Here is a 20,377-nt window from a genome sequence, read left to right as displayed (position 1 = left end):
CAATTCTGAGAGACTTTCACAGGAAAAGCCAGGTCTTATTACGACTATGTTAGGCAGAAACCTGTGCAGTTCCCTTAGGGAACACTGCAAAAGATTTAAGACTACAGGTATAGCAGTAAACCCACTTGGTAGCAGTCCGCACCACCCAGATTTACCTGGTAGCTGTGGCTGAGCAGTCAGACTTCCCTCAAGAAGAGTTAGGCAGTATGTAAAGTATACACAATAGGTACTCAAATACAATAGCACAAGCAAACACTGACCAGAGCTTGGTTTCAAAAGTATATAGTTATTTATTTATTAAACACACATAAGTTGAAATCACTCTAGCAAAATATAGTAAAATCACTTCAAACACAGTTATAATGAAAGCAGTTTCAACCCTTACTCCTATCTAGACAACTCTAGGTTAACACCACATAATTCGAACAGAGGTGAGTGCTTAACGTTAGATGACACTCTAGTAGATTCAAGAAAGGGATAAAAAGAAACAGAAATAGGTTAAACACACCACTCTAAGGTCCAGAACACTTGCAATAGGCTCAAAGAAGTACAAAGTCACAGGTGAGCAAAAGTCACTAGGCAGGGCCCACTCTTAGAGTAGCCGGAGCGAAAATGTGCCCAAGATCACACTGTTATTAGGGATTCAAAGTCTTGCAAAGAGTTAGAAAGAGTTTAGAGTGGCTTAGAAAGTTTAGCCAGGGTGTCCCAGGCACTCCCAGGTTCGAAAGCCGGGGGCTAAATCTACCCCGTACAGTCGGTGGCAAGGGAAGCCAGGCGGAACACGGTACCTTAAGCGGAAAGGATCCACCAGCGGTGGCAGTTGTTCCAGGCAGTGGCAGCAAGGCTCGACGTCGGTCAGGGGAGAAGGAGTTCTCGCTGAAGAGTGGAAGAAGAAGGTCGTTGCACTGCCCGGGAAGAAACCAGCCGCGGAGTCCTCCGGCTAAAGGGTTGTACCGACTTTCGCGGTTAGGGGTAAAAGTGTGGTATTCCGGTTGCCGGGGTGCTTGGCACGGGCAAGGCGGCCACGAGATACCTCGAGAAGCGGAAAGAAGGTGAAAACTGGTTGTCCCCACCAGTCAAGGGAAGGAGCCACTCCGTTAAGAGTTCTCCTCGGTCGTTGGAAAAAGTGGTGAGACGGTTCAGCAGGGCTCCACCGGGTGGTGTCGTCGAAGCAGGTCGGCTCAGCTCTTCCCTCGTCGGATTCTTGGTCCTGTGGCGACTTCTGAAGTTCCAGTCCCCAAAGCCCTGCTTTTATGCAGCAAACCCCCATTCACCCAGCCTAGCTGTCACTCAAACATGCTAAGTGGTGAGCCGGCCGGCTCACCACTTGGGCCAATCAGGACGGAGTGCGACTTGAGTTACCAAGGTAACTCGGTCCAGGGTGCCTAAATCCCCCTCCACCCCATCTAAGTACCCCAGACAGAGTGGCACCACTTTGGAGGGCTTCTGTGGAGAAGCCCGCCAAAAGTGGAACAAAGGGCTCCACTTTGGGTCAGAGTTACAGAGGCGAACGCCAACGCCATTTTAGAATCAAGTTTTGGCAAAAAGTCCCAACCGGAGTTATAATAATAAATATATAAACCGGCGGTATGTTTAAGGCTACCGTAAATAAATAATTAAATGTGTTAGCCTAAAACAATGGGAAATCCCATAGGGAAATATTCGCGGTCGAATATAAAAAGTAGTTTCCACTGCCACCAGCCAAAACTCGATCAGGGGGGACGGAGACGTGCCCCCTCGACTAACAGACCCTGGGGCAATCGAATTGCCCCAGCCAGTACGTCCACAATATGATGGTTTGTACTGGTTCTGTTCAGGATTCAAGACTAGCAAAGTCTTTGGTGACTTTACATGCCCTGGGAGACAGTAGTCAGTCCCAGGGTATGGAGTCTATGTTGGGGAGTCCCTAGGACACCCCTGGGTCACGGCACAGAGGGTGCTGTGTAACCCACATCACAAAAATACATAAGGCCCTATGGAGTAAAAGACCCCATAGCCCATTCAACACAAGGTTTAACCAAGAAAACACACTTCAACATGCCCAAGAGTGAGGGTAAAAGAGTCTCACTCTTGGCAGGAGAAAAAAAGAAACCCCAGAAATCCAGCAAGGCTGCTGGGGGACTCACTAGGTAGGGAAATTCAGCCTAAACAGAGAATTCTCCCTAACAGACTACCATGCATTGGGTAGCCCGGATGCAGTCCAGCCCGAGCAAGGATCAGGGCCTCGTTAAGGCACCCAGTCCCGAAGCAGATATGCTGAGCTGCTCCACATACCGAGCAGGATTTAGGAGAGCCCAATCTACACAACAATGTAAATTTTGTTTCATGTGCGCATTGATGCGACACTCCCCCTGCACGTTCCGCGGGATGTCATTGCTGGACGAGAAGTACTATGAGTGCCGGAGGATATTTGGAGGAGTGAGCGAGGAGGGATATTGGCACACAGCCCTCAGATCTCCGGTACTCAGGGCTTTAAGTTGGGCGCGGCTTCGGGGCCGAGCCCTGGCTGGGTCCGAAATCTCGATCTGAGGCGGGGGCCCTGCCAGTGCTCACTACTCTCAACTGGCAGCCCTGGCCGCTACTGGACAAGGCTTTTATCCTAAAGCCTGAAACTCACTCATGTGAGAGATTCAGGTGTCAGAAAAAAAATGCCTTTAACCCATAATGGTGGCAGAGAACCAGCGAGGGATCCCTTCAAATAAGAGATGCCTGTGGGCCTACTACACCATTATGAAACAGGAACAAGTTACTTACCCAAGGTAACTTTCTTTGACTGGATGTTTCTCCCACATATTCCTCATCTTATGCCCTGTCCATATCCAGCTTCAGACATTTTCCAGTAGAGGGCAATGCGGGTTGATGCCTGTCGACTCAATGTCCCTCGGAGGCCTCTGTCTCGATGTCGACATTGATGGTATAAAGCGCATGCAGCAACCGTTGGCTTCAGTTCTGTTTTTTAAGCGCGTATAGGCTATCCTACACCCGACAGTTACTCCTCCCGAAAGAGCGAATACTGCAATCACATGGAACATTCTACTGCAGGGCAGGCTGGGCGGTGCGATGAGTAATACGTGGGAGGACCATCCAGTTGAAAGAGCGTTACCATGGGTAACTAACTTGTTCTTTGAATGGATTGGGTCCTCCCACATATTCCTCATTTTATGATAAACTCCCAAAGCAGTGAATGTATTCCTTGAGGGAGCAGTCAGAATTTTCAGACTCAAGATAATTTTGGAGTTCCTTCGGAGGTAGCCATGCCCCTGGTCGAATGAGCACTAAGACCCTCCGGGAGATTCTTTCCCGCTAATCAGCATTTAGATATTCCTAAAATTATCCATCTTGACAAAGTTTTTTTTGAAATTGCCATACCCAACTTGTGGTCAGTGAAGCATACAAAATGTTGGTAATCGTGTCTTATTTTAGACATCCTGGCGATGTAAAATATCAGTGCACGCATTGGATCAAGCCTGTGTAACCTTTCCTCTTCCTTTCCAGGATGAGGAGTAGGATAAGATTAGTTAAATGGAACATGGACACAATCTTAGAATAGAAGGGTGGCTTAACCTTAACAACCACCTTGTTCTTGTAGAGGATTGCAGGACAAGGCCTGAAGTTCACTCACTCTTCCGGCTGATGTAATGGCCACTAAAAGGATTGTTTTTAAAGTTAATAACCTTAAAGGGCAGGTATGTATAGGCTCAAAAGGAGAACACTTTAGAAATCTCAACACCAAGTTGTGGTCTCAAGTTGGAAATTGAAATGGGACTGGGGTAAATTTGTCAGTGCTTTTAAGAATTGTATCACAAGAGGGATCTTGAAGAAAGATACCACTTCAGAGGAGCACTTAAAAATAGAGAGCGCTGCCAGATACACCTTAATTGTACCAACCTGGAGCCCCAAGTTGGCTAAGTGTAATAAAATTGTGAACACCCTAAGTGCATTGCATATAAATGGATCCTCATTCTTATCCCTGCACCAGCTGCAGAATTTATTCCAACGTCAGCGGTACAAAGACTTTATTGCTGGCCTTCTGGCTGTAAGTAAACTGTTCGTTACGATTTCCGGGAGGTCCCAATCCTTTCCTTGCATCTCAACCTCTCAGAAACCATGCATGAATTTTGAGAGACTTGACTGCTGGATGGAGAACCCAAACCTCCTCTTGCGAGAGAAAGTCCTCTCTTTGTGGAAGACTTATTGGAGGGCAGATGGACATGTCCAGAAGGTCCGGATACCACGCCCTTCTGGCCCAATCAGGAGAAATTAGGATCATGGATTTCCTGGACCTTCTGATGACTTGAGGAATGACAAGGACTGGAGAAAACACGTACATGAGTGGAAAGTCCCAATCCACCACGAAATCCTCTCCTAGAGTTCCTCTTATGGGAAAGTCCTTTGAGCAGTACTGCTCGCACTTCCGGTTGACACTGGTCACAAACAGATCCACTTGGGGGGTTCCCCAAAGATCAAGGACTTCCTCAGCTAGTTAGCACTGGTGGGAGACTGTGCTCTGCCTGCTCAGGCCTGTTCTGCCTGCTCAGAGCGTCCACTGCCGCATTCTCCACTCCAGCTAGGTGAACTGCCTATAGGGAGATTCCTTCTTGAATTGTCCAGTATCAGAGCTGCATTGCCTCGCTGCACTGTGGTAGAGAAGCTACATCTAATCTCTTGTTGAGATAATGATGGACAACACAGTGGCCATGCACTATCAGGATGTTCTTTCCCCGTATGTACAGAGGGCAGAAGGGCCATCAGTGCTAGTCTGATTGCCCTCAGCTCCAAAACATTGATATGTAGTTTGGACTCTGATGGAGACCAACAACAGTTAACTGTCAGATCGTTGGCATGGGCTCCCCACCCCATGAGTGAGGAGTCAGTCACTACTGTAATCTATGGCCATGGCTGCCAAAAGGTTTCTCCCTTTAGAATATTGTCCTTGCAGACCCACCACAGAAGAATTTGTGAGACCTTGGTTGGAATCTGAAGTCATCGGAGATCTTTCCTGAGAACTGGGACCTTTGCATTCTTAGAGCCGATTGAAGGGATCTCATTCTCTGGCCAGCCTAAGGCACCAGAAAAATGCAGGATGCCATGTGGCCGAGCAACCTCAGAAGAATCGAAGGCAGGTAGAATGTGGGCATTCCGAAATGTTTTCACCATTTGAAGAATGTCTTGAGCCCTCTCATCGGGTGGCGAGCTCTTTCCCAAAGATGTACCTAGCACAGCTTTGATGTACTGGAGCTTTTGGGAAGGAGTCATATGGGACGACTTGTAATTGAGGGAGCAGCCCAGTCTGTGAAGAGGGTGGCAGGTGACGATGTGATTCAGGACTTGTTCGGGAGAACAGGCCCTGATCAGCCAATCATCCAGGTAGTAGTAGACGTGAAACCCCCCTGTCCCAAGACTTGCTGCCACTACTGCCCTCAGTTTGGCGAAAACCCTCGGGCGGAGGTCCGCCCGAATGGCAGAACTCGAAATTTATAATGAGAACCGGCATCTGCGAACCTCATTTTCTGTGCTTGAGATGGATTGGCACATGAAAATAAAGCATCCTGAAGGTCCAATGACACCAACCAATCCCGCAGTTGGAGGGCCTGAAAGATCTGAGAAAGTGTGACCATCATGAACTTAACCTTCCTGTGGAACTTGTTCAAGTATCTCAAGTCCAAGATGGGTCTCAGTCCTCCATCCTTCTTGGGTATTAGGAAACAAGGTGACTACCATCCTGTGTTCCTCTCCGCTACAGGCACTGGTTTCTATAGCACCTTTCTCTAGCAGGGTTAAAACTTCCTGCACAAGGAGCGGATCTGGAATCCTCAACGTGTGGTTCCACGGTGGATTGTTCCGAGGTCTTTTTATAAAAGGAATGCAGTAACCGTGGGCTACGATTTCCAAAGCCCAAGCATCCGAAGTAATGTCTCGCCATTCTTCTAGATGCTGAGTCAGTCTGCCCCCCACTGGTGAACTGTGACTCAAGACTTCAAAGTGGTTCTTAGGCGGCTGATGCAGAGGCCCGATGCTAAGGAGACTGCTGCTTGAGCTGGCTTTGCATCTCTACCTCGTCCACCACAAGGAAATCTTCTCTGGCCTTTTTGATTGGCCATTCCTCTCACCCTTTCAACTGAGGAGTAGTAGCGAAAAGATCTACCCCTTCAAGGTTGCCTGCTAGGACAATAAGGCTGAGGTTACTTAATGGCGGTGTCTAAAGATTTGGCTGCTGCTTTTGAAGTCTGCAACTTCTCAAGGCTCTCGTCAGCCTTGTTGCCAAAAAGGTGAGACCCGTCAAAAGGCATGTTGAGAAGCCTAGACTGCACATCAGGTGCAAAACCAGACTCTCAACCACGCAAATCTGCGCACAACGGTGCTAGTAGCCAAGGATCTGCTGATGCTATCCGCAGAATCCAATCCTGATTGAAGTGACTCGCACATGGCCTCTTTGCCGTCCCCAACAATAGCTAAGAAGCCGTCCGTTTCATCCTGCACCAAGGACATTGCCTGGTGCGCTAGTATCCAAAATGCTCAACAAAATTTAGATTAAAAAAAAAAAAAAGATTCTCACAAAAAAGAAAATCTATGGGTGTCTACTCACCTTGTCCACGAATCCCCTCTCCTCCCCTCTTGCCCCCCATGCCTGCTGTCTGACCAAACCTGCCCCAATTCCACTTTCAACCAGTCCAAGTGGCAGAGGTCACATTACTCATAAAAGGTCTGAAAGCCTCCTGCTGCATAGGGGATATGTGTCCTGCCACAGTCATCAAGTACTGCACTGAAGCCCTCTCGCCATTCATCCCTTCCATCATCAATGCCTCCTTTGCTTCCTGTCAAGTGCTGACTAGCCTGAAGGAATCCTGGGTGTTTCCCTTACTCAAGAAACCCAATTTAGACCCAGAAGTCCCAACCAACTACTGCCCTATCACCACAGCTCCTTTCCTTCTGAAAATCATTGATCGAGCAGCCTATATCCAGATACAGCGCTACCTGGAAGTCAACGGCATCATGGGCCTGCGCCAATCTGGGTTCAGACCCGGTCATGGAACTGATTCTGCATTGCTAGACTTGAAAACGACCGGGATAACATCAGGGGATGCAGGCAAGTAGGCGCTCCTGCTAGACTTGTCTGCAGCCTTTAACCTTGTTGACCACCAAATCCTGTGTCAGCACCTGGCGACTGCAGCCAACTACTCGCCTTAAGCCATCTTCTGGAGCTCCTCTTTCCTGGCTGACAGATCCAGGAGAGTGTTTGCAGACAATGCCGCCGCCACCCCCTCTCCAGTCGCTTGCAGAAGCCTTGGGGTACACTGCATCTCCCAAACATTGCACAACATTTTTACAAAACCTTTATTCTAACTTCTGGGTGAGCGGGGCATTTCTTGTACCAACTATGCGGATAACACGTAGATCCTTGTCCCACTCTCCGGCAACTATGCTTCAGATTCTGAGACGCTGCAATCAGTGTACCAAACAATCCAGGCATGAATGGCCTCTCACCAACTTTGTCTGAATGACAAGACTGAAACCCTTCTGGTCGGCTACCAAAAGGGAGTCAACAAACTAGACAAAGCCTACAGCTCATTCAACATTGAGGGGATCCCTATCACAGTGTCAAGCGTTGTGAAGACACTGGGAGTCCATCTTGATGTTATCCTTACGCTAACACGCCAGGTCAACGCCATCGCCGCCTCAGCTGCCCACACCACGAAGCTAATCAACGCCTGCAGCCCATTTCTTTCCTCCGACAGTGGCCTTCATATCGCCCAGGCACTGATAGGCTCGTAGCTGGATTACTCTAATGCCTTATTTGCAGGCACATCCACCCACAATATTAATAAGTTACAAGTCATACAGAACAATGCCCTCCGAACTGCCTTAAACATCCCAAAGCGAGAGCACATATCTGCTGACAGAAATTTGTTTCAATGGCTCCCCGCAGGAGAGCGCATCATCTTTAAAACTTTAGCCATTACACAAATGCCTCTCCAACTCTACCCCAGCCTACCTGTCGCATAGATCTATTTTTTTTTAATGCAGTCATCGATACCTACCCGCTCCTCCAACACTCACTGTCCAATCACCCAGATATACAAACTAAACAGTGCGAGGATCAAGCTTCCCAGTCGTTGCCTAAAAATACTGGAATACTCTGCCCCCAACTCAAAGATCAGAACAATCCTACTGGACATTCAGGAAACACCTGAAGACAATACTCTTTTCTCAAGGACCTCTTGTTATAAAATACAGGCCTGCGGCCAACTCTGCTCGGACTTGGGGGCGCTGTTTTGCACACTGCTGGATGGAGCGCTGTGCATGAGCTCTGCAGGCAAGCCGAGGTCCAGTGCTGAAAACTCACATTTTCCCCCAGTTTCCAGACTACACTGGTGTGTGAAGATGTTGTCTATAAGCATACCAAAAATTGAGGAAATTAGTGTAGAGGTTCCCGAGATACGCCATGTGTTATGCACAGCTCTGATAGTTCAGGACACCATGCGAGCCTCAACGCAGCGGCAGCAAATATTGCCGCACTCTTAGAATTCAACAGGCTACACTGCCTCATACCAGATAAGCAGGCGAAACGAAGAGACTGCAGCGCGCAGCGTCACAGAGGAACCTACCCCAGAGTTCTGTGGCACAAAGAAGATTATGCAGGTGCTCCGACATTACTTCCGTAGAGTGCCTGCACATACGTAAAGAATATTGCAAGCAGACTCCAGCGGACACCAAGAGAAACTATCCGGCGGATGCCCCAACAAAAGGTGAGGATGGCCCACACTTTCCCCCTGCCTCTACCCGACGGCGCAGCCACCGGACCACATGTGTCATCGACCGCACTCGCAGTAAGTCAGAGGATTTGATGTGCCCAGATACCCAGGGCTAAACAGAATTGGCTGTGCCGCCCGGAAAAATCACTCTAGTGGAGCGGTTCGACTGGCGGGCCGTTGGGGACGCGTGCTCCTCCTCCACCGAACGGCCCGGAGAACTTCAGCAATCATAATACCTGGAATCAAAGTAACGGTCTGCCCTGGAGACCCGAACACACGGGCAGAGGAGACTGGGTGCTGCAGCCAACAAGCAGGACACCATAATGCCCGTACAGTCCTCCGCGCCCATAAACCACCCACATGGGGGAAAACTTCTCAGAGCGCGCCCTGGTAGTTTAATCCAAATCTCTCATGTGATCCGGCGGCCTGGTTGAAGGTGGATGGGCCCACGCTGCACGGGGGGGAATACTGCACAGCGGGGACTCCTAAACCCCTTACGATAAATCAGCACCAAGCACCCACCAATACCAGATATATACTTTGCTGACAATTATTCAGGGGCCCAGGGAGCAGATGCCAGAGGAGCGCACTTTCAATTGTAACGGCCCCCGCATCCTCTGTACCACACGTAGCAAGCAAACATAACAGCTTTGAAAGAATTGTGACCCCCGGCGGCCATGAGAGTTCATGGCGGATTGCACGTAGCGCCTGGGCACTAAACACGAAACTAGTCCATGCTAAGGGACGACAAAGGAAACACCCTTGGGGCACACCATAAATAGACTCCTTACAACTGGACAGCCATACAGGCCCGCATGGGAGCGAGACATAGTGGGCAGGAAGTGAATAGTGTTCAGACACACGCGTACCTGAGAACAGGCCAGATCAGGTACTTGCGAATAGCCCGGACGAAGCTAAGACATTGTGCGCAATCCAGCAAAGACACTACATTCAGATTGCCACAGAACTGGAGAGGATCGGTACGGCACCGACAGTGGTACAGACGCTCTTCCCGTGAGCCTAGCCCGCCGAACAGTCTCACAGCACATGGGCAATAATCCCTAAACAACAGAGCAACAAGTCATACGAGACACAGAGCCCTGTAAGGCACAACCATTATCAAAGTAAAAGAAGAGTTAGTTACATTGCTAGGGCAACCCACAGATATTATATGACCAGAGCGGACAGCAAATCTAAGTCCCCAACCTGCGCCACAACTGCAGACCCTCCGCTCTAGGACAGAAGGCACTACCTACCACTGTCATTGAGAACAGGAGTCACCCCAATAATACCACGGGCCAAAAGAACGTTATTAGTATACAACACAACCCCCTAGCTTTGCTGGGTGTAGTGCCCACACCAGGAATCACGACCAGGCAGTATACAATGCCCAAAGGGGCAGTGCCTAAGAAAGGGAAAGGTGCCATGGAAAGGTATACAATGCCAGTGTCCAAGCCACGCGACATGAGCAACACTGGCTCCGGACAGAACACACAATCAACGTCACCGACCGCACGAGCCACCATGGACCCCCAGGCGGTCTTTACATCAATGCAGCAAGTCTTTGCAGCTCTGAATGACAGACTAGACGGTATCAATACAAACATGACCTCAATCAGAAGCCAGCTTGAGAAAGCCACGAACCGCATTACAGAGGCTGAAGGCCAGATCAGCACCACAGAAGACGCCCTTGAGTCATTGCGAAACACTGATGGACATGGCCAAAGGCCTGGGAACAGTGAAACTCAAGTGTGAGGATATGGAGGCTAGCTCCCACCAAAACAATGTACGCAGAGTAGTGGTGCCTGAAAGGCCCTATGGAAATAGCAGCAGAAGAACTACTCAAGATACCTGCTGGGCGACCCAGGCTGGTCATCAATGTTAGTCGATGAACGGGCACACAGATCCCTGGCCCACAAGTCTGGCGCCTATCCCAGACCCATCATAGCCAGGCTGATGAATTATCGGGACAGGGATCTGGTGCTACAAGCATCGAGAGATGAACAAAAACTAAAACTGGGCTCCAGCGTGATCCGGATCTTCCCGGACTATCCGCTGGCAGTCCAGCAAGAACAAAGGTCATTTATAGGCGTCAAGAAGATGCTCCGCGAATGCGTGGTACCCTACGCAATGCTCTACCCCGGCAGGTTACGCCTACAGCATAACAAAACATTTCTTTACCTTCCCAGAGGAAGTAGCAGCCTTTGTTGAATATAGCATACAAATGCAATCTAGGCAGAAGCCCGGCGTCACATTAGATCGCACAGACCGCCCCCCACTGTCGCTGGGACTAGATGGCTGAGAGCAACGGATCCAACCCTGTACTGGGGAACATTGCACATAGGGCTACAGTAGTAGACACTCGCGACCCACCATATTTTCTGAGAATAATAACTACACTACTGGATGCCTAAGATCTATTATGCGTACTGTTAACAATCAAAGTCTGCAAACCTAATGGGCAGTTATCTTAAGAGTCTTCGCCCTCGGCTGCCACAGAAGTGACCCCCCAATGCGGGTGCACGATTTTGTTAATTTGAGTAGAAAGGATAAAGGAGTAGAAGGTGGGGGGAAAATGCATAGTTGAAGTTTGAGGAACTATGAGGGTGGGGGAAGGCAGGAACGTTTGTGGAGTTAAAGTTAAAAATGCAAAGACATACACTGAATGTTCAGATGGAAACAAGGTGGGGCACTTGATTGCAGTCAATTTCTTCAGAAATAGTGCTGAGTATGGCTGAGAAACCCCCAAAGGGAATTAAATTAATAAGCTGTAATGTGAGGGGGCTGGGGATGCCGGTGAAAACAAGGAAATTAATGGCATACATTAATAGGTCTGGTGCCCAGATTGCATTGCTCCAAGAGACACATTTACTTTGGCATAAGGTGGACAAGATGGCACTAGGATGAGGCAAACACCGTTTCTACACATCGTACTCTAGCAGAGCATGGGGGTGGAGAGGTACCGACATTAATGCACAAAAAGTTACCATTTACACACTTCGCTACGGAGAGTTACCCCGGAACATGATACATCATCGTCCATGGGAAGCTATCTGAGGTGGAGGTGCTCCTCATCAACCTCTATGGCCCAAACACAAACGACCCTGAGTACAGATCTTTCAGCAATGTGGCAAATAATCCACGGCTCACATAGTCGTAGGGGGCGATTTCAATACGATACTAGACACACGGATGGACCGCACATCCAGCACCCCCAGAACACTCACCCATGCAGCTCGTACGATACATATGAACATAAACAGATCTGGACCTGTGCAATTTCTGACACTACACGGATCGCAGCATGCATACACATTCTACTCATCTGTGCACGATCTGCACTCCAGGATCGATATCTGATTGGTATCGCAAAGGGTCCCAGAACATTGTTGGACCGTTCACTGGTATTGTTAACCATGCACATCCCCAAAGTCTCCCCACAAAGACCACCGTGGAGATTTAAGGCGGCCGCTTTATTGGATCATGTATACAAGACTAATTTGACCCAACATATCAGTGAACATTTCAAAAAGAATGACGGCTCATTAGAAAGCCAGGCGGTTCGATGGCAGGCCTTTAAGGCATATATCAGAGGCATCGCTATGTCGACCAAGCTTGGGGTGCTCAGAGATATTCGTAGGGCGCTTGAGAGGCGGGAGGAGGACATAGCTAAATTGCAGGAACAATATGCCACTGACCCAACAGACCAGACCAGGCTAGATATAAAAAATCAATTAGAAGAGTTCAAAGAGGCAGTGGAGCGAGAGATTCTCTATTTCAACAGGCCGGCTGCAGCAAGGAGGTATGGAAAGCACAAGCGCCCAGGCAAACTCGCGGCTAGAATAGTGAGGGGAACATTGAAGCACTAATATCCGCTGCATAACACGACGAAACGGGGTGGTGGTTACAGATCGGGAAGAAATGGGGCAGTCTTCTATGACTTCTACGCCAGCTGATACTCCCCCCCCCCCCCAAAAGTGCAGCCACAAAGGAGGAAATAGATGAGTACCTAGCAAGGATACCTACCACGCTCCCATCAGCCGAGACAAGGGACTCATTGGAACATTCACTGAAGCATGCCGAGATAACAAAGGCTGTTAAGTCCTTACCAAGTGGGACAGCGCCAGGATCCGACAGGCTGGGAGCAGAGTTCTATAAAGAATTTGCTGAAATCCTAGTGCCCCGTCTCCATGCTATCTGGACCGAGGCCCTAGAAATAGGTAAACTTCCTGACACAACATGAGAAGCGATTATAACTCTGCTGCTTAAGCCCAGGAAGCGACCTGAAGAATGCAGGTGTTACAGACCGCTCTCACTAATAAATACAAACGTGAAAATCTTCGCAAAAATATTAGCAACGCGATTAAACGCTCTGATGCCACATATGGTCCACGAGGACCAGGTGGGCTTTGTACCGGGTAGATCCAAGGCAACGGATATCCGCCGCTGCTATAACATACTTGCATCAATACCCAAGAATACACAGGTAGTGTAAATTGCACTAGACATGCAAAAGGCCTTTGATACAGTCTACTGGCCTTTTCTATTTGGGGTGCTCAATAACTACGGGTTCGGACCAAACTTTGTTAACTGGGTACGGATACTTTACACGCAACCGAATGTCAGACTGTGTCAACGGGACCCTGTCGGCGATCCTGGAGTTGGCCGGAGGCACCAGACAATGCTGCCCGTTATCGCCCCTACTTTTTGCACTGGTAATAGAACCACTTGCAGATTTACTAAGGGCCTGACAAAGCAAGATGGGATTACCCCTAGCACGCAGGATGGAGATCAACATCTTATATGCAGACGACATAATGCTGTATTTAAAAACCCCTGATATTAACCTACGTAGAGTATTGCACACAGTCAAAGAATTCAGGGAATATTCTGAGCTGAAACTCAATTCTACCAAATCCGAGATGCTTCCCCTCACAGAGGCCACCCAAGAACACAGAATTACACAGACTTGTATGGGCCCCCACTCAGGTGAAATACCTAGGCGTTGAAATAGCACGCATGGCACAACTCGTGCGCACATTAAACTAAGCAGTGCTTACAGACGCGATATGTGTCAAACTTGAACGTTGGCGGTCCCTCCTGATCTCACTAATGAGCAGACTAGCACTGATCAAAATGATCATCTTGCCCAAACTATTTTATTCATTTAGCAGGGTCCCTGTATGGCCAGGCAGATCATTCTTTTCCAGAATCCAGGGAGCAGGTGTAGTGTTTGTCTGGAACTGGCAGTGTACAGTAAACTGGCGCAGACTCACCCAAACATATCCACAGGGCGGTCTCTCAGCCCCCAATTTTGAATTATATTATCTCGCTGCACAGGCACACTATGTCATAAACTGGATAGAAGGAAACCCTCACGCGCCACATTCAATGATCGAAACACAGACATTGGGCCCGACAAGGCTATTACACATAGAGCAGTGGAAGCCAAAATCAGGAATGACAACTCCACCAACCCGGCATTGGTAACATGGACAGCCTGGACTAGAATGGCAGGGCGCCCTGGACACAAGACCTTGTACCCCCTAAACATGCCCTTGTGGGAAGGCCACTATATCCCACCTACACAGGACAAGACACTAGCCGCACATTGGAGGGACAAGGGGATATGCCGGTTCGGAGATCTATTCTCTGAAACAATTCCTCAGTTGGGAAGGGATGAAGGAGATTGTTGGAGACAACCCTCTTCAGAAGTTACAATACATGCGATTGTGTTCTGCCTTGGCAAATGTGTGGGAGGCATTCCCTATTGAACCACAGGTGCACTTGGTCCAGGTTACATATTCACTGCTAACGTAACCAAGATATCAATTTCCACATTATATAAAATTGTGTTGCCCACCAGGGAGACACTACCTCCAGACGCTAGAGGGAATTGAGAACACGACCTGGGCCACACTATCACAGAACAGCAGTGGACAAGATTATGCACAGTGACGAAGAATATATCTTACAACTCGCGGTATCGGCTAATACATTATAAAGGTGTTGCAGAGAGCCTACTACACCCCGGCCAGGCTAAAAACCATACACCCCTCAGCAGAAGGGAAATGTCTCAGGTGTGGGAGTGAAGGAGCTGACATACTACATATGCTGTGGTTGTGCCAGCGACTGTCTAAATACTAAGCCGACGTGTGTAGCGCACTAGACGAAATGTCAGACCTACCTATTGTGTGGGATCCAGGAATATGTATACTGGGGACAGTGGGTAAAATGAACCCTACATGGGTCAAATTACTTAACCTTAGTATACTACTAGCAAAACTGAAAATATTGATGCGATGGTCAAATGACTGAGGAAGTGTACGCCAGCCTACTAACCGTACACAATCGCCTCAGAGACATGTGGAGCAGATACAAGCAATATCTATCTGATAAATGTATAGCAGAAGAAAGCTTAGATGCACTAACGATGTATGTAAAGTGTACCCAATATACACGATCCAGAGTAACGAAGATAATACTGTTCTGTTTGAGCAAGTTAAAATAAAAAGGTTTTTTAAAAAACAACTCTGCTCAGACTTTGTAACTCTGTAACCAGCGCCTTCATGCCCATGGGCTTAGTGTGCTTTATAAATGGGAAATTGTTCTGAAAGGTGCTGGGAAAAGGTTTCTCTCCTTTCCCTAAAGGTGGGGTGGGGGCACCTTAATGGCAATAGGGCATTATGGTATTTGGTAGAAGAGGGACTTTTCCATGGGAAAATGGGGGATACCATGTCTCATCCAATGAAGTTCTAACATCCCCTCGGTAGTTGCTTCCTCCCATTTGATGCTCTGTCATATAGCTGCCCCCAGGGTCAGGATCCAGTAGCGACTGCCTCCCGTGGTCACAAGGGAAGGAGTTCATCACCAGAGAACACGGGGATGATCCCATTTAATTCATCACACTACCCTATTTGCGCACTTCCACCCTTGCTTTTAACCCAGTCTAATGACCACAGCCTGTACAGGGCACACTGTATATTTTCGCACTATAGTTGCTTATTTATTACTATAGTTTGATTGCCTACTACCAAGTAATACATTAATCTGTCACACCGTGAAGTAAATAAAGTCTTGCATGACATGGAACCAACTCTCAATAACCCTTTAGTCATCAAGGCACCAGGATTTTTCAACTTTTCTGTACTTGATTGACTGCTCCAGTCCCTTACCTTCTATTACCAACAACAGACCTTTACACATAGGCACACAGTCTATTCTCGACTACGCAGCTCTTAGGTCAGGCATGGTAATCACAGAATTAAAATGCAGAGCTCGACCTGTGGTACAAACTTATAGAGATGCACTGCATAAAACATTCCATTGGGTACTATCTTAGAATTCTTCAAATTAGCCTTGAAACGCAGCCCAATTATCGCAGTACTTTAGGACATGTCTGCCTATGGGTCACAGGACTGACAATAACAAAACATTCTTACCCCACAGCATTCCTTCCTCACTGTGTTTGTAGCATCTATGTTTCACTTTTCCATCCTGTTCCCATCTTTCCTTTGCCTATTGTCTTTCGCACTGCAGAATAAAGGTCTTGATACACCCCCCCAATCCCCCGCCTAGGGAAGGCACAGCATGCCACTCCATTCACACGCCTAGGCACTCAAACTACTACAGTGATTTAGCAGTAAAAAGCATATTAACATAACATGCCATAATCGGCACACATTTAAGTTTTTGGTTGCAAATAATCAATTTAATGCACATTCAATGTATTTCCACTTTTGAAAGAAATAACCTTTTGTTTTATTTCACAAGAGTAACAACTTCTCAGGTATTCCATCATAAAACATTCGAATGACACTATCACCAGTTTGAATTTCTACTTAAAATTGCAGACAAAAGGTGTTGCGTCCAAAGCAAGAACCTGCACCTAGGTCTTAAGATCCACATTAATTTAACAAGCTACGGGTTGATTAGCAGGAAAAATGACCTAAATCCACTTCAAGGAACTTCTCAACAATTCATTTTATAGCCAATTTCTTTGTTGTGGAAAGGAATGTTGGAGAAACAATATGATAGTTGTTGTATGGTATGTATGCTCAATCACTGCCCAAAATCTTACAACTGGTATTGCTCTTCCTCGCTAATATCAGTAGAAGCAGCTTTACAGCCAAAAAACAATCAGTACCCATCCAAGGACACCTCCAGTTCAAGATTCCCTACAATTCCGAAACACTGAGCAATGCACTGCAGGTATGCAAATTAGCTTAATAGGATGCTTTTTGCTACAGGAAATGATTTTCATCTCAAAGCAGCACAATTTTTACCCACAGCTTTATCAACCCTGGAAAGCTCTCTGGGGTGTAGACTACTACAAACAGGTTTCACTCATTAGGGAGCATATTGTGACATCCTTGCAATACTGGTTTTATGATGGTTTCAAAAAATAAAAGCATTAAAAATCCTGCCGGAAATGCGAGTAGAACAGACCTTTTCAGGCAACAAACACATACCAAAGTGCCACTTAGTAGCCATCCCTGGGAGTTCATCTCCTGCTCAGAACCATTGAGCAATACATTGGAGAAAGAAGGGAGAGTAGCGAGAAACTACAAGAAAACAGTACTCACTGTATGTAGTGACTGCTGTGGTCCTAATCCAGAGACTCCTTTCCACAATACTTCATCATTCAGCCCTGCCTGGATGGGGCCAGAGCATTATTTGAAGCACAATAAATTTGCTCTCCGTTTTCACACAAAGGCGGGTGGGGGGGGTGGGGGGAATCCACGCGAGACCTCCGACTGACCCACCTCCCCATGCCTCTCGGTCCTTTTTCAAGCACAGAGGGTCAGTGCAGGAGAGCTGGCTAAGCTTTTTTTTTTTTTAGAGAAAATGGACTGGCATATGGAGCAACGGGGACTGATTAGCAGTACACTAGTTAAGGTGAACAACTGTCACTCCTACACACCCATTAATTGACCTCCATTTCTCAAAATATTCCCAAGCACTGAAATTACATAGGGTGTATAACTTTATTTCCAGCTTATTTGAAGAGATTCCTTAGAACCGTTGGTCCAAACAACGCGTCCACCCTCGAGCGCCAATGCAGACAGTAGTGCCTGCAAAAAAGCTGGAGTTGCACCAGATGCTCCGCTGGCAACTGAGTTCCAGGGACAAGGTCTTTGAAAGATGAAATAAACCACTTTAGCCCTCAAAGGTGAGCTGTCACGACACGCTCCCTTCGCTCCCGTTCCCACCACTTGGGGGCATGATTTGGGGTTTATTCCCTACTGAACCTTTCCTCCAAACCTTATGCTACAGTGCTGTGATGAATTGGGAGCGCTAAATCCCTATTTTCCAAGCTACTTCCCTTCCGGATCCATTCCAGGTTTTTGGCAGCCAGCATGCTTCTTTAACCAAATGACTATGCTTCCCAGAATGCCTGGCCCACTGCTCCACCTCCACCCTTGCAGGACAAGGTTGGGTGGAGGATAGGCAACACCTGTGGCTGCAGGTGCAGCAATCAGCACACCTGAGGCGTGTGCTCGTTAAGCAGCTTTAAAAGCCTCAGTCTTACCTCAGTCCAGCGCTGGTCATCGTTTGCAGTGTTCCTGTTGTGACTAGTCCCTTGTTCCTTGCCTTTGTACCTAGTTCCTGTTTTCTTGTTCCTCCGCCCTGAATCTCGGATTCATGCGCTAATTGATTTCTGCTCCCTTGATTCCCTTTTTGTCTTCCTCTGTTTGCAGGCAGCATTTCCCAGTGCTTTCCCCTTTTAGATGCAGCCCAGTTTGTCTGTGTTCTATATTTCTTTGACTCTGTCCTTTGCTGCTGTAAACCTGTATGCCTTAGCCTTCCTCTTAGATTAGCTTCCTGTCTTTTCCTTGGAGGGGTAGGGAGAAGTTTGCATTGGTTATTTCGTTTTTCCCTGCTCCTGATCCTTACTTTCTATTGGGATCCATTCCATGTTTTCCATTGCACTTCTGCATTTATTTCCCATTTGATTATTAGGTGTGGTGTGCGGTTGTAGCTAGCTCCTGTGTGAATGCTTATGTTTTCCTCACTAATTTGTAATCACTATTCCAACTTAGGTATTTAGTTTTCCTCCCATTGCTGTTCTAGCCTTTCTGGGTCCCAGTTTCATCAACAGGATTCGTGGGCTAGCTGACATTCAAGAGGTTTTTCTCGTCCTCGTGAGTACAGTTCTTTAGTTCCCTTATTTAATACCATCAAGAGTGTTAGTTCACAGATCCTGTCATTGCTTGCCCTCCACGTGGGTTTAGCGCTGTCAGTACCTGTAACAGCAATTGGGGGTAAGGCGCTTGCTGACTTTCCTCGTGGTCAGGTGCTTACCCCACATCCCTTTTCATATATTGGTTTTGTTGTCACACTCTATTTGCACTCCTGGGTTCTAGCATACATGAGTCGTTGTTCCTGTGTGCACATAGTTTAATTCGAAGCTATTCACTGTGTGATTTAGTGCACATTTCCCTTGCCATATTCGCTGCCTTTGTACTCGCCTGACTAATCCTGACAGGTGAGCGTGGTGCCCCTTAGAATGAAGCAAGCCTTGAACCAAGTAGCTTTCCAGTATGCACACTACCATCCATCTTGTGATGGTAGCCTTGGATGCCCAAGAGCCTTTGCTGCAGTTCAAAACCATAACAGAGTCAAGAGTTCCTTAACCCTTTCATCCCCGGAAGAGAGACCCTTAGGGGCCTTTAATGTCCAAATAGTGGAGGACCCTTTCTGCCTCAGATGGAATACTAGGGGCACTTTCACAGAAGAAATTGTATATCCCTAAAACCACCAACAATTGCCCATTAAATGCCAGTATTCTATCAAGTGGTCAAGGGTCTGTTAGTGGTATTTGGAAAGGGACATCAACCCCAGTCTTGCAAAACTGGAGAACAGGGGGGGAACAAAATCCTACGTCCAAATCTAAGAAGCCTTTGACATTCAAATGAGTCTTTGAGCAGCGAAGTATCCTGTTGAATCGGGCAAAGTTACTATATCTTCTGTCCTCAATGCCACATCTCTCATCAATATCAACATAAGACCTAAAAGGTGTGCACCCGAGGGATCCATCACGTCTAGTCAAGTGCACTGCTTAACATTACTTCCAAACTGATCGAATATCTGTCATGACCACTGTGAGGGGGCACAAGTTGTGCCACAAGTAGGCTCCCACCAGAACCCTGACAGCCTTAAAACCACTGCAAAAGGGCTCCTGGAGCCAGTCCTGGCGCCTTTGGCATTAGGTTTATATGTATGAAGGAAGGGCTGTTCAAACTAGGTCCCATTTATGTACATGGGCCTTTAAATCCAACATGGAAGCACTCGCAGTCTATTTCTAAGAACCAAGCCATGCGGTCTAGTGTTTTGGGTGTGGCAGGTCTGGAACTACTTTCCCTGGTACTACTTTACCTGGGCTATATAAACCACACCCTGACTGCAGAACACACTTCGAGTTATTCTGCAACCTGCAGCGTGACACTCACTGTATCCAGCTCCTGATCTTCAGCATCTTCCTGTAATCCTGCAAGAACAAGATTATTCGGTTTTACCTGAAAAAAACACCATCCAGCACTCAGCATCTCAACTGGGCTGCAATCTGTGGAAACCGAGAGAAGAAGAAACATCACTCACCTGTGAGTACTTGCTTAAGGACG

General features: G+C 47.6%; 1 protein-coding gene across 4 annotated transcripts in view; it reads right to left on the bottom strand.

Annotated features, from left to right (window-relative positions):
• Nucleotides 1-20,377, bottom strand: part of SIK3 (SIK family kinase 3) — a 2,024,801-nt gene that overhangs the window by 1,585,960 nt on the left and 418,464 nt on the right. The window lies entirely within an intron of this gene.

Source organism: Ambystoma mexicanum, chromosome 9 (genome assembly GCF_040938575.1).
Source record: "Ambystoma mexicanum isolate Mex_15411 chromosome 9, UKY_AmexF1_1, whole genome shotgun sequence".
Classification (NCBI taxonomy): Eukaryota; Metazoa; Chordata; class Amphibia; order Caudata; family Ambystomatidae; genus Ambystoma; species Ambystoma mexicanum.
This window is presented reverse-complemented; position numbering and strand designations above follow the sequence as displayed.